Raw genomic sequence first — 15,997 nt, forward strand, 5'->3', positions numbered from 1 at the left:
CCGGAGAAGATAGAGTTCTTAGACACTGAAGTCTTTTTGATTCCCAAGGAGGGGGGACACAGCGCTCTGGGTACCAGAGTGTATTTTAAACCCACCGACACACATGCACTCCTCCACAAAACCAGCTTTCACCCTCGACACACTTACGCGGCATAGTGAAATCACAACTGATCTGCACGAGGGTGGAGGATGTGGAAGTAGCGACCAGGACCCTCTTCTCGGCTCTCAGACGCTGGGGCTACACCAGCTCGTTCCTCCGGGAAATTAAGGTGGATGTTAGGGATAACTATCGTCCTGGGAGGAGATCGGAGAGGGATGATCCACATCTCCCTCTGGTCCCCTTCATCTCCACCTTCTCTCCGGCGTCTCAGGCCCTCAACATCAGAATCAAACAGAACTTCAGCCAGTTACAGGACCAAGTACCATCGCAGCCACCAGAAGGAACAAAAACCTTCAAGGCATCCTGGTGAATGCTTCCCTAGGCAAACTACATTCTACCAATAACAAATACTTCATACATTTCAAAGGAAAGGAACAAGGCTCATTAGCGTTGGTCTTGCCCTTTGCAGGAAGAGGCCCTCGCAGGACACCTCGGCAACCTGGAACACCTCAGCCATTGGTCACTTTCGGCTGGAGTCCGGGCTGGCTTCAAACTTGGGGGTTGGAGGCCTACTGGGACAATTGGCCTCTGACCCACACTTGGACGAACTCACCTGGGGAGGGGGGAGGATGAGGTCCCATTAGGAGGACAGGCACCATGAGAACTTAAGGTGGTTTATTACCTTCCACTAATACACCCCCCCCGCCTTCTTCTCATCCTTTGTTTTCCCCTTGCGGCGGAACGCCTAGATTTACCACTAGCATGTCTGGACGGGAAGCAACGACAGGGTTCTCTGCATTGGTTCGAGCCATGTTTGGCCTGCTTCGCTCTCACCACCACCTTCACTTTATAAATTAGGGCCTCCAGAGCAGGAGAGGTCCCAGTCCACTTACAGGATTAGGAACCTCCTGGCCACTACCCTATTCATTGAGGGCAATGCAGAAGGCAATTGCCTGCATACCAGCCTGATGATCCTACAGGACCGCTACAAGCACACCACTGTGCCACCTGGACTGGCAGCGGGCGTGGACAGTGGCCAAGAAATGGCTGAACAAAAAGATCTGGCACCTGGACCCAGAGGTGATCCTGAGGCAGTGGAGGACTTGGCCCAGCTGGGAATCAAGGTCCACAGTCCTGGACCACAAAACAACCCCCCGGACCAGTCATCTGCAGGATCCTCCACCTTGGACTTGGAGCATCAACCGCCCGGTTCAACGGACCCACCAACGTCTTTCCACAACAGCGCAGGCCGGCAAGTCGGCTACGGCAGTCATAACCGAGGAATTTGTTGAGCGCATGTGTGTGAGTCCCTCAGGACTGTGGGGTGACCCTTCTTGGGTCACCTTGACCTGTCCGAATTTATGATAGCCTCCAGGCTAAATAGAGAGGCCAACAGATGCCTTGACTGATCCATATCCTGTGTGTTACCTGTTTTCTGGGTTGATGATTGATTGGGGGTCAGGGGTTTTGACTTACGACCTTTGGGAATTTTCGTCTAAATCTGTCCTGAGGGCTAAGGGGGGGTGGCAGGGGTCCTTTTCCAAAAAGGTATAAAAACTCTGTTCCCTTCTCCTCTGAGGGAGAGGGGACAATCTTTCCCTTTTCAGCTGAATTGTAGTATTTGACTTCTGTCTGTACTTACGGCTTGTGTTGATGATTTCTATATTCTAGTTAGTAATAAATACTTAATCATAAAGAGAGTTCAAGATATTTTTGATTTCTCACAAGGCTTCAATCCACAAATTTCCAGTACAGCATTATCTGTATCCGTATCCGTACTCGGACTGGGCAGGGCCTAACCCGGAAGTAGGAAGGATTTACCCCGTAAATTGTCGGGTTAAACCTTTCTGCGGTTAAAACAGCATTCCTTCTTAATTCTTATCACTGATGATCATGAGAGAGAGAGGGGAAGTGTGTGTGTGGCTTAATTTATAATATTAATATTTAGTTATTCAAGACAACTAGTCAACGTCAGACACTGAGTGCGTAAAGAGAGCCAGCAGACGGTAAAAAAAAAACTGATGGGGGAGAGAGAGAGAGGTCAGTGCGAAGTAAAAAAAAACTGGTTAGAGCCGACTGAAAAATAAATCTGACAGGCAGAGACGCAACGTGAATCGCATTCTTAAGCACCACGTCTTAACAAGCCCCACGTTTACCTAAACTCTACTAGTTAAGAACAACAAACCGAAGTAAAAAAATAAGGCGAAGAAATAGTTTAAATTTATCGGGAAAGACCCGCGAACCTGGTGTGTGAGTGAGCCGAGCGCTGTGACTACCAGCCAATCACAGACACAGACAATGAGGACTTTTATTCAATCCGAGCACAGACATTGACTCGTATAATACTCTTACTTGGCAAAAGTGCTTTATCCGTACCGGATACTCGTTTCAGCCGAGTATCCGGCTCGGCACAATCGCCCCGGGCAGGTCTGACCAAGGAGGCAACCGGGGCGACACTGCTAGCGATTCAGGGGGAGGGTTCGGTATATCCACCGGGCACAAGACCCTAAAGTCCCCGAGCTCGTTCAGGTTTTTTCTGTCCACAACTCCCGAGGAAAACCGCACGGGTCCCAGAACACCCGGGCGTTGGGATAAGAGGGTCGGGGCAGACTGGTCCGGGGATGGAGGGAGGGAAAATTGGGGGCATACAGGGGATCACCCAGGGATACATTGGTAGAGGCAAGCGGAACTCTCCGAGGGCAGAACCTCTGGTGACCCGGTTACGGCCACTGCAGCCATCACCAAGAGCCAGGGCCATCGGAGGTAGTAAGGTTGGCAGACTTCTACCTTCCTCCATCCCCCCCAAACTCCTAAATTTCAGCACCACCAGAACAGGAGAAAGAGGACGGCTGACTGGTCCTTGGACCCAACCAGACGAATATTGATCTTAGGGGCCTCAAATTTGAGCAACTTACCACCCATTCAGGATAACCGGGTGCAGGTGGACAGCTTCCCGGGAGCCAGAATGGCAGACGCTACTCGCCTTCTGAAATACCACACTAAAACAACCACTACAGCTTGGTTTATCCTGCTCTCGTTTGGGTTATATGATAGAGGCCAGCAGAACCCAGTCACATTAAAACTTGACCTAGAACATTTGTGGGACACTTTCCCCACTGGTCAACTTCTCCGGCCAACTTAGAGATGGAGAGCTCGACAACCTGAACGGACTCATTAGGAGACTCCCTAACCACATTCCTGCCCTGGACGGACCTTCCTTTATCACTATCGGCACGGCCCTCTTTCCAGCCTTTCAGAGTCACAAACTAGGACCTCGGGTCTGCGACAAACTCTGATGCGTATACTCGTGAAAAAGACCACAAGTACAAATGGGGGGGTCGACAAGGAAGTCCATGGGGACAACTAATGGCTGCAAATAAAGTATTTCGGCCGAAATCCAGCCTGTTATGTTGTGGCCAGAGTCCAACGAGTTTTCAAGAACTGGATTTCTCAGTTGGACTAAGGGGGCACTCTTTATATGTACATACTCAATAAAAGGTTTTATTTGTGACTCCTGAGTAACATCTACTTTTACCCATCATTGATTTAAAACACAGACTACGAAGACTGCCCACGGGTGGTCAGAACCTCTCCTCTTTCCCTAACCCTGATCCGGATGCTGTACACGTCGAGGCCCAGATTCTCCCAGAACAGAGGGTCGCAGAAATGGTTGTGACGACGCCCCCACCACCTGTTGCCGTACCACAGCAGCCCAGAACGTCACAAGTGATACCAAACCTTATGGATTCTTCCATCAAGGTCAATTTTGATTTGGGCACCCTCTCCACCCCAGTCAACAGGGGCACACGCAGCGGTCCCAGCCATTGCCGCAGAGACCACAAAGACTGTTTGTGGCGTCACCAGCAGCAGCGGTGGACCCACAGCCCAGGGGCTGGGCCCCCCAGTACTGGAAGGCACAAGAGTAGAGCCTCCATGTGTCCAAAAAATGGCTCATCATAGGAGACTTTAATGTGGCAAAACTCACAGAACATGAGAACGTGCATCTGCAGATTGATACGTTTCCAGGCGCCACTTTTAGAAATGCGGAGCTGCTTATGGATAAAACGACCGGTGATGTCACAGTGGAGAAGGTAGTCTTGTCCTTTGGCATCAATAATCGCGTGCAGAAGACGCAAGAGACAGCAATAAAACAGCTGCAGAGAGCTTTGAGCCGTGTAAAGCGTACTTTTCCCTCTGCTAAAATGTTTGTTCCCAAGGTGAACTTTTCCACCAGCCTGCCCAGCAGGGAGAGACTGTTACTCACACACCTGAACTCTGCCATACAAGGATGTGTGAGTGCATTGCCCGCGAACCTCTTCCGCACAGGTCCAGATAACATGGTCTGAGCCCATGCTTGACCACTATTATCCCCCTCCTGAGTTAGGCTTGTGGGGAGTAAGTCTGATTTATTTGATTTGGCGGTTTAAATTAACTCGCGCTCAATTCACTCTTTTGGGTAGGGGCTTGGGGGTTAACAAACACATGGTGGAGCAGTCGTGGCAGGGTGCCTTCACAAAAAGAGGGGACCTGCAAGTGAGGCTGTCACAATGCTCACACAAATTCACTCACAGCCAGCACTTGTCTTAACCTCTTGAAATAAATAACAGTGGTAAAAGTACAGAAGCGGAAAATTAACTGCCGTGTGCTGCCGTGCAATAGAAAAACGTTTTCATTGTTGGAATAGGGTCAGTTTGCAAATTTTTGACTAACACTTGTCTTTCTTAAACCCCTCCAGTATTGCAAGAGAGAGTCAAAGATGGTAAGTAGAAGTCAGCACAGTGCCCTTTGTGATATATTGCTGAGAATGGCAGAGTCTTAATTTGGTGTTCTATCTGCAGGAACCATTAGTTTGTGGGCTGTGCCACTTGACCCCAGTAAACCTGAGGCAGCATTTACTGGTCGGCCACATGGTGGCAAACAGGCAGGAGCTGAAGCTCCTGCTGATGTACAGCGGTGGACGGTAAGAATAATTCAAATAGGTTTGTCATATTTATGCAAAGACACCCTGTTATTTAACCCTTTACCTTGACGGCACCCACCATTGTGACACTTCCAGGACTCACTTATTTTTCATTTCCTATCGCAGTACAACAGATCGCCTGGAGTGCGAGCTGTGCGGCGAGAGGGACCTCGCCGACGCCCACAGCGCGGTTGAATTGGAAGTAAGTGTATTTAATTAGTTTTAATTTGACAAACATGTAGGCAGGATCTGTTGTAAATGTAATGTTTTGTTTTTCCTAAGTTTGTTTTCCTAATATTAGAATTTCTCTGTTGATAGGAGCGTGAAGCCATCAGGCTGAGGGCCAAGCGGGCCTCTATTGTGAGGGAGCTGGCCGCCCTCCGCAGCACAAAGCCGGAGCCGCCCATGGTGTCCTACCTGGACATGGGGATCCTCCAACCACTTGGTACTTTTAAGTTGTTTTAATATTCTTTGTGATCACCTGGTAACTAGGGGGCTGAGAGGTCATCATATTCCATTAATTTTCCCATCCAACTATACACAAATGAAACTTTAGCAGGTTGTTATGGCTTTACTGTACAAACCGGAAATTGTGTGACATAAACAAACTTGGAAACAGAGGGTTTTAATTTCTAATTTAAATCACCTATACATCATTACAGAGGAAGAAAAGCCCTGAAATCGCCCTGGAGTTCCACGAGTCAGGGGAGGAGGAGGGCCTAACCCCAGGCCTTACCTCAACCACAGCCTGAAGAGGAAGGTGGACTTCCTCTCCCATGCTAGGACACCCCAGCGGGGATTGGCCACGGTGCAGCTGCCCCTGTCTGCCCAGAAGTGGCAGCACGTGGGCAAGGTGGCCACAGGGAGCGTCTACCGAAAGTTCTTTTTCAGTGACATTTCCAGTTCGCTAGTTTGCTTTTCTACACAAAGAGCCAGCCAATCGCACAAGACGTCCGCCCTTCAATACGCCAACCCATGAATACAACTGAATGGAAAATAACTCAAACCCAGCCATTATTTTGGTTTTACTTGCATGACTGAATATATGTATTCTTTCCATCAGCACGTTACACAATTCGCAAGCCGTATGTCGGGAAGGTGGGGAGCTACATTGCAAAGGAAGGCTGGTTGACCAACTGCCCCACTCCAGACGAGATTGTGAAAGCCAGCCTCCAGTAAAGCTGTTGAGGAAAACAAGATTATCCTCAAAAGTGTCATGACACAGAAATGGAATTATCAAAAACTTCGGTAAATAAAATATTTATTTTCTTTAACGGGAACGCTGAAATGAAATCTGTTTATGCAGTAGATATTTCGAAACACCCTAAAATGTCATGTTTCCTGGATTACAGGAGTGGTTGCAAACAAGAACTTTGCCAAAGGTGACATTATATGTGATTACCATGGGGAAGTTGTCACAGCTGCTGAAGGGAATCAACGTATGAAAGCCATAACGGACGGAGCTGTATATTGGTTTTTCTTCAAGGGTCGAAGCAACTCCGCATTAGACGCCCAAACGTTTCCATGCAAGTGCCATCCAGAAATACAGACAGTTGGCAGAATGCTGAACCATTCATGGAAGAAACCAAACCTGAAGCCACTTCACTGTGTGTTAAAGATCAACGAAGAGCCCACTGATGTCACTCTTCAAAGCCCTAAATGACATTAGAGTGGATGAAGAACTAAATTTGACTATGGAATCAACAGGAAGTCCTTTAGCCGGGAGGGGCTAGATGAGTATGGTGTCCTAACCAGAAATGGAGCCTGGGCTGTCTTATCACTGAGAGCGAGTGAACTGCTCCAGGGGTGGGGACCAGTATTTTATTTGTTTAAATGTTTTTTGTGAACAGTGTCAAAAGTTCCTGATTGTTTAGTGGTGATTGTTTTAATGTAGTGGTTATTACATGTGTTCATATGGCATTAGTTATTTGCTCCTGAGATGTATTAGTCTCCTCTCTCCACGTGTTTTATTCAAGTCACTTTCTTTATTAAAATAAAACGTTCATCTGCATTTGGTTTTTATAGGCATGTTTGGTGTTTTTAAAAATGCCTGGTCACCACAGTTAATACACAAAATAATTAAAATTGATTAAAAGTGATTAGTTGCCATGACGTGCTGATGAGGCGCCGTCTAGAGACGCAGCAGTGTCCCTTCCCCCTGCAGTCAGTGGGGGAGGGGAATTTGGCTCCATGAGCGAAACGCTGTTAGTCTCTGTGTGTTGTGTCTTCCATAAAATAGGTATGATTGAAGACAGGGTTCAAAATGACTTAGGACTCTTGGGGGGTCCCCTAAAATGTAACTATAATACCTTGCTACACTATATTTTGAAGGTGGGATAATGGTCTTGGGATGTTTTTCATGGTTTGGGCTAGTCCCAGTATTGTAGTGGTGTCTGGAGGAGTGGATTGGCTATAATCAAACAGGTAACCCTGTAATTCTGGAGCAACAAAGTTACAGCACCTAATATAAATTTTTATAAATAAATTTAATTAGTTAATTTCTTTGAGCAAGGAAGTTAACTAAGTTACCTAAATCCACCAGGTGTACTCATTAAGGCAGCACCATGCACCTTCAAAGGGTTTGATCAAATCGAATGGCATTTCTCATCCCTTATGTTGATGGATTTGTAAAACTAGGCGCTGGATTGAATAATAATGTCTATAAAGACTGTACCTACATTAGATGGTTTATTTTGTTTTAAAGTGGTCAATCTATAATCTGAACTAAAATCTTTAGGGACAAAAAAAAGATATTCTAACATGACCGAAAGCCATTAATATGACAATAATCCAATAGTAACCACATTATTCGAAAACAACATGTTAAGTGACCAGGCACATATTTTATTTATTTGTTAACAACTTCATCAGGTTAGTGACCAATACCGCAATACATCTACAATTTCACCCAACAACAGCCATGGTATAACAAAGGCACAATTTACCCTTGACAAACGCCCATCACAACCACCCCCCCCAAAAGAAAAAAAAGAGGAACACAACGTTTTCCGGGTGCTAACACAAAATTTTTATATAATATATATACTATATAGTCAGTATAAAAAGAAACGATAGTCAGCTCAAAATTAAATGAATTAGTAATAATAACTTATAATTAAAACAATGGGAAAAGGGTACTTGTACAACTTTGAATGCAGCACAAGGCTGGCAAGGCGAATTTCACGTGAACGCAACATCTGTGTTTTTCAGACAACGGCAGCTACAGACTGTTCAGTGAAACAGACACTTTTACACCGTTTAGCGGTCAGTATTTTAACCGTGGTTGCTCCATTGACATATTTAAAATTACACACACACATCAGCTGCTAGCTAACGGTAGGCTAATGTCCCGTGCGGCGCCGTTTCACTTCCCGCTAACGTCAGTTTTCAGAGCATCAGGGAGAAGCGGGAGGCATTTAAGTGGCATCTAAATAAGGCACCGAAATCAGAGTTGCTATTCGGTCTGGTAGATAACAGCCGTTAAGACACCTGTACCGTATTAGCACCGGGTCTTGGACCCCCCCCCCCCCCCCCAAAAAAAAAACTTCGGATCTACACGATTCACGTGGATGACATTTTCCCATTTAAAACTGAGACTTGAATTAAGTCCTCGCTATCTTTTGTAATCACTGACTGGACAATTAGTTTGCTAGCTTTGAATAACTAGTCTAGCCAACTGCCTGCTGTTAGCTGGCAGGTTGTTTTGGCTTCATACACATACTGCAAGAAACGTTGACAAACGCACTCTTCTAATCATTACGTTACACTGGGTATCTTAGTTATTGCAACTTTTGATATAGGAACACCAACTCCAAATATTCTACTATAATATGCAATTATTATGGAGATATAAACATAATCGAAGCACTTACAGGATTTTCATGAAGGATTTCACTCTTTGTGAGGCTTAGTTTTTGCCGCGTTCCAAAGTAACCTACGTGTCTGCGTCATAGAGCACAACAACTGTGATGCTATTAGCTGCCCATTCGGGTTAGGAAATAAATTGTTATAAAAATAAAATGTCATAAAAATAAAATGTCACTAAAGACCTATCATTTTTAATGTTAAATATTTGTCGGGGAGGGTTATCTAAAAATAAATTCTTATAGGGGGTCCGGAACCCCCCCAGACCTCCCTCATTTCGAACCCTGATTGAAGATATTACGAGCTTCTCCAACTATGAAGAGCTCTTCGGGGATTTTAAAACAACCTGTAGGATGACTTTAATGTGACTAGGTGTTAAGATGGAGCGGCTCCATGGCGTGGTTCTCCCACACAGCTTTCGGACATCTTTCTCTCCAACGTGCGCCCACTGAGCAACAACTTGACCAACTTCCATCTGCTGGGGACGAGAGAGACACTTTTCTACGTCTTCCGTTCTTCACGGAGACCGGGCTCTGTGGATCGATACTAGACTCCGCGCTCCCGCTGCTTAGATTAGACCGCGAAACGCAGCTCTACGGCAAGCAGGTGGGTGGAGGAATCCGCTTCGCTTTTAACGTCAGCTGGTGCAACGACGTAACATAACTGTTCTCCTGATGTGGGGTTAGGTGAGGCGATAGAGTAGAATATATATGAAAAGGGGAGCTCCCAGGTGCACAGGCTCACCCAAAGGGCCTTATTCCATTTTAGACATGGGTGTGATAATATTCATAAAATAGTAAAAAGGAAAGCAGGATGGCAAAGTGGTTTAAAAAGTCAGCTGAATAAATAAAAAAGATATGGCCCTTAAGCAACAAATCTTAAGGTAAGTGATTAAAATCAATTTCTCTTAAAAACAAAAGGATCCAGATGTATAAAATCTTTTTGCATATGTGGAGGGCCCTAGATACTATAATGTATTGAGTACACTGATAAAAAAACCTCCATGTTAGGAAGAAGTATAGATAAAAGCACTGGCCATTTTGAATGGTATTTTTGTTTTTTTTATAAAAACCACACCAAAACATACATACTCTTAAACTAATAATTGCGCTGGATAAAGGGCCACCCCACAGGTGGCTCTTTGCTTAGAACCCCCAAATCCTGTTAAAATATGGAGTAAAATCAATACTCAAGAACAGATGTTAAAGAAATAGTAATAAAATTGGGCTCTCAGAGAAATTGATTGAAATAAAAAGACCTAAGTTAAAACTATAAATTAAAAGCAGCGAGGCTGTAGCTCTTCAAAACAAAATAAAAACTAATGTTTCAGTCCTTTTGACCTTCTTCAGAGGAAACGTGAAGTGGAATGACAAACAGACAGGTAAAGTAGGGGAAGTGGTCAGGGGGAGGAGCTTAAAAACAGCATCCTGATTGGTTAATCTTAATTGCCCCACCTGACCTTTACACACATGTGTTTTCAATTGTCTCCAACGACCGGTAAAGTCACGGAGGTTGATCCCCAAATTAAAAAGTACAAAAAAGACCTTCCCAGAAAAACCAATAAAATGAATAAATATCTTTTTAAATAATAGGCCCTTTAATAAAGGTTATCCCAAATAATAATGTGATTATCCCATAGGAATGGAGACCAGGCCTCGATGGCGCTGGCAGGTTAGGTTTGGGGGAATGAAATGCCTAGACATTTCGGAAATCCCGGAGGCACGGGCACGGGCACATCCAAAGGCTCTTACGGTCTTGTTCTTTTTTTCATGAGATGTGATAATATTCATAAAACTGGAGTAAATCAACAGGAGGTCTTTCTGTAAATAAAAAGTTGTTAATTAAAAAAGGTACTCCATTAAGTTTAACCTTAATTAAAAACTTTAATAAAACACCATACAAATACCCATAATACAATAAAATGCCCATCTTTATCCAAGTGTCCAGATCTCTTTGTATTCACTTCCTTTTCTTTTTCAGGTTTTCAGGTAAGTGAAAGGGTTTTGGTCAACGTGTTAAAAACAAAGCTAAGTGGGAGATACTATGACTCTTCCTTTTATTCCGATTAGGTGGATTCATCTTTTTCCCCTTTTCTTCCTTTGATAGGTCAGAAGTTAACTTTAGGATTCCTACCCTAACAAAAGGTATAAAAGGGGTTAGGGGTTGGGTTTAGGATTTGTATCACTGTTAAGGTGAGTACATTATTCAATTGTTTTAAAAGGGGTATTTCTAGGAAAAATTAAAAATCAACTCTGGTCAGGACAGGTATGTTTAAAAAAAAGCTCTTCTCTTCCTCAGGTGTTTTGGGTACCAATGTCTCAGCCGAGAAAATTTCTGACCCCTGGTTCCTACAGTCGTGGAGCATGGGTCAGGGGTCAAACCAGGGCCTCTCCCCTGCACCTCACATTCTCAGTAGTTTGGTCTTTTTCTTGCATATTTCTTCAGTATATTCCATATTTTGATTTGTATTTGTGCATGTGTGGAGCATCAAAGCCACAGCGGGCCCTGTCCCCCACCGTAGCCTAGTCTCCTGTAGCATTCAATTAGTTTGAATGCTACAGGAGGGTAGCTCTGTTCATGAGTCTGATGAAGGTTGGCTACACTATAAAGGACCAACCATTCCAACAGCAAGGCGAACTAGACGTGAGTAGGAGCTGGCGGCATACTGGGGGCATTTTCTGGGAGATTTTTCTGGGAGACGTGTGTTAATCCCAGGGGTTTTTCTGTGTTTTTTGCAGTGAGGAGACCGAAGGCCGACCTTCCAAGTTAGTCACTTGGGACGCCTCAGGGGTTTCAATATGCTGTTCTGTTTATTCCAGTATGTCATTCAAGTCTCTGGATAAATAACTTCCATGTATAATAACACAAAATAAACTGTAAACTTATAAATAAACCAACAAACAAATAAACAAGCTAAATTGAAAAACCACATGCCTGCTGGCGTCCACGTATTTCCAACATTCAATTCCAAAAACTTCCAAACTCTCTCAAGGATTCCTCTTTTGTCTTCTTCTGACCTTCTGACCTACTAATTGGCACAGGTGTGCAACTTTAACTCTGGTCCAAAGCCGCAGGGTCACGATTCGCCAGCAGGTGTCATTAAAGTACCTTCATCACAAATGGCTCCTACACACCTGATCCCTCAAAGGGGGAAGAACCTGTTTTTGCCCTTTTTTCTTTTGTTTGTACATTAAAATTACATTACATGTCATTTAGCTGACGCTTTTATCCAAAGCGACGTACAATAAGTGCAAAATAAACCGTACCTTTTTTTGGTGCAGCCAGTCGTGACTCTGAGCGAAATCACTTTGCCCACACCCGTTGGTGTGTACCCTGTGAAAATGCACTGTAAATACAAATTTCTCTGGACAGAAATTAAGACTGCCTTAACGAACTATTTCATCTTCACTGAAAGTGATTTTGTTGCACAATATGACAAATGGGAGTTATACTGTGTACGTGGAATGTAATTTCGACAGTAGATTAATACAATGTCAATGTATTCTGGAATCTTGTAGGAACCAATTGCTGATTATGGGTGGTCGACCTCAAATGACAGAACCATCCAGGTCAAAAAAGGCTTATGGATCTTGGGGAGCAGATGGGCGAGGCTTGGGATCTTCATCCAGGTATTTATGTAATGCTTGTCATGCAGGCTGTGTATGGGTCTGTTAAAATGTCTTTCACTGTTAACTGACTTCTTCCAATTTGTCCTTGTCTGTCCTGAACTACTTGGGCTCCCTTTATCTGCTGTTTAACTATTTGCTGTTGGTCAATGTTTTAAGAACGTGTGTATTGCTGATTAATGTTGGCGTGTGTGTAAGGAGCGGTCGGTGATTTCCAGATATGGATTGCAGCAGCTCGTGGGACACCGGGGGACACTGTTCTCCACCCTCTGCTTTCACGAGGCCGCGAACTTCCAGTGCAACATGCAAGGAAAGGGGATGTACATTGGGGAGGAACGCTGACCTTTCTCCAACTGTACAGGGACTCTCCACATGTCCACCTCAAGACTCCTGTTAAGCACCCTGTAAGCGGTGGGATTGTAACATGTGGGCTGTCTCACACCAACTGCAACGCTGCACTCTTCGCCAGGACTCATGCGTACCTGAGCCACATGAGAGACCTCCGGCGATGTCTCGTGTGTCAGCTGGGCTGCGGCATTGAGCAGGTTGTGCGCTTCGACGGCGACATTCCGTTGACGGTCGCCCCTGACCGTCATTTCAACTTGGAGGCCCTTCACTCCCTCCTGGCAAAGCATGCAGTCATTGTGCCCTTCAAAACCACCCGGGAAGGTAAGGGGCTGCTCTCTGCCCTTGACGGAATGCTGCAGTACTTGCTGGAAACCCTACAGGATGCATTTGAGTCCAGTCACGGAGTCGGGATGGTTTGATGTGTCGTGGAAGGCGTATCAAGTTGTGCTGGTTCTGGAGGAGTTGTTTTTCGGCCGCCCTTTGTCACCTCTGGACTTCCCATTGAGCGTCAGCTTGGGCACAAACACCGTGAGTGACTATGTCAGGTTACTTCAGAAACGGGTAATTGTGTAAATAATCTGAAATTCTAAATAAATATTAGCATTTATCTCACTGGCAATTTCCACAGCAACCATATGCAATTCAATTTGATGTTGGTTTTACAATCGCAAGTCACTAATGCTGTTAATTCCTTTCTCAATTTTTGTAGTATTTACATTGTGATTAGAAATGTCTAAAAACCACAGCAACATCAATAACAATACAGGAGCATTAGAAAGTGACCCACGTGAATGATCAAAATGTGACATGTTTTATCTGACTGTAACCACTAAAACAACTCAAAGAGAAGCACTTGACACAATCATCACCAGTGGCTTTAATCGAATTTACCTGAGAGGGTTGCCCGAAAATATGCCTTCTTCTTCCATGCAGTTGTTTCTCACGTGAAGCTGCCACAACAAGTAGCACAACCCGAATTGAACCGTTAATGCACAAGTTGTGAGAAACAATCAATCTGGAAATACTTTCTCAAAAAATTCTTTGAAAAGAAGACGAAGACGAGGCTCGCAGCTGAAACGATGATGGCTGATAAGGATGTGTCGAATTATGCCAAATCTCCCCCACTGATAGGGCCTTTTTCTCTGAATTAGCAACCAAAAAGACCAGTAAAATAAATACCCTATTTCCTTCACTTTGTTTATTGTCTTCATAGATCTTTACTGGTACATGCTGCTTACTACTGTCTATTTCATTAAGATACATGCTCTCTTGAGTAGTGGCTGCTAGAGCCATATACTCCGCTTCGCAGGTGGGTAATGCCACTATTGGCCGTTTCCTACTCTTCCACGATATAACTGGACCATTCACAGTTAATCTGAAACACAACAATAACACAACAACAATTTTTATCGGCTGCCCAGTCAGCATCACTGTATGCCTCTGGCTGTAGTAGGCTTTTCTAACATTTTTGGTGAGGAGACCTTGATCCATAGTACCCTTTAAGTACCTTAGTGTGTGTTTTGTTGTTGCTTTGCCTCTGCTAGGTATTGTCATAGTTTACTGACAACCCAGCTCAGGTCAGAGGGCTATTGCACGAAACCCGGATAAGGGATTAAGTCAGGCTATCCAGGTTATCCCGGAGGAATTTAGCTCCGACTTGGTTGCACGAAAGCAGGTTGAATTAAATCCGACCAAGTAACCATGGCGATTTATTGTTTGAAGCTAGCCTGCTCCAGACCAGGCTAAGAGCCAGGCTAAGATGAATCCTGTAGTCTCATGTGTTAAATCACTTGCCGCTTTGACCCGAAAAAAACGTGTTTAATATTCCGTTGTTTTCTGAATGCATTCTGATGTATTTTTATTAACATGTGTGAAGGGTAAAGCGCCCCCTCGGTACCCAGTTGCGATGCTCGGACGGCGGAGAGAGAGAGATAGAGACCGGTGAATTGGATTGGAGCTGCGAAACTAGCTGTTAGGAGAGTTTTTGACAAATACATTCGATAAACGAACAGCCTTAAGAAACGGAAACGAGTCTTGGGGACGAGTCGGGAGATGGCGGCGGCATCCGCAGGAGGCGGCCAGGGAATTGCAAATCGGCAAAATATGCGGCATTTATATCGAGAAGGAGCAACTTCTTTGGAGGCGGTTGAGCACGACTGCTCCGTGAATTGATCAGACATAGGCAGTTGGGCAGAAATGGAGTGTTGTCAGGGGAGTGAAGAAGAGAAAGGATTGGGGCAGATAGAGGGGCAGAGAAGTAAAAATCAACGTGATCAAACAAACGAACAAGACTTAACAATAACGAGAGCTCCGAAAGTGAGAGAGAAGGAGACGAACGAGGGCAACGAGAAAGACCTGGTGAATGTATGGTCATACACAGCAAATTGAGCGGAGTCAAATTTCTGGTGTTGATAAAGCTGGAGTCAATCAAACTCTATATGGAGTTGATCTAAATCTGTATGTTGTTAAATCTGTTTGATTTTACACTGCACCACAAAAGAGTTGGTGTCAAAATGGAGTGTTATTGTGAAACCAACTCTGAGAGTCGTCATTCTCACAGCTAGGGTGTATGGAGTGACTGCCCTCTAGTCTCGTGGGAACAAGAATCTCGTGAGAGCAACAATTTGGCGGGATTCAAGTAATTTACTTCAGTCGCTGCACAACTTAACTGGAACGCAACGCACAGCACGTTTTCGAAGAGAGTATGTTCTAAGTTGAAGAAAACGTGTCTCGGTAAGTAGCAGTTTATTAGATGACATAATGAATGCTACTATAATATACAGATGGACATATATTTAGTCATTGGAATGATATTTATACCTGCTATAATGTAGGCTAACTGCCGTCTTTACTCAGCCAGGCCTAATGCAAGCTAGCTAGCAACCGTAACCTAAGCCAAACTAACGTCTTCGCCTACTGGATGGTAACTGGCAAGCTAACGTTGGCAAGCTAACGTGCGCAAGCTAGCGGGAATCGCCGTGCGTGGGGGAAAAATACTTTTTTAGGGGGGCGGGAGATAATTTCGGGTTAGGGGGCGCTGTCATTATGGTAGGGGAAATACTGGAGTAACTGTCACGCTCAATGCATACCTGCAAACTA

General features: G+C 44.7%; 1 long non-coding RNA gene across 1 annotated transcript; it reads left to right on the forward strand.

Annotated features, from left to right (window-relative positions):
- Nucleotides 1–4,670: 4,670 nt before the first annotated feature.
- LOC134127352 (uncharacterized) lies at nt 4,671–5,233 on the forward strand. The gene is made up of 3 exons (XR_009956069.1): nt 4,671–4,859; nt 4,939–5,060; nt 5,187–5,233. It is a non-coding gene; the product is annotated as an uncharacterized LOC134127352 (long non-coding RNA).
- Nucleotides 5,234–15,997: the final 10,764 nt, after the last annotated feature.

Source organism: Pungitius pungitius, chromosome 4 (assembly GCF_949316345.1).
Source record: "Pungitius pungitius chromosome 4, fPunPun2.1, whole genome shotgun sequence".
NCBI lineage: Eukaryota > Metazoa > Chordata > Actinopteri > Perciformes > Gasterosteidae > Pungitius > Pungitius pungitius.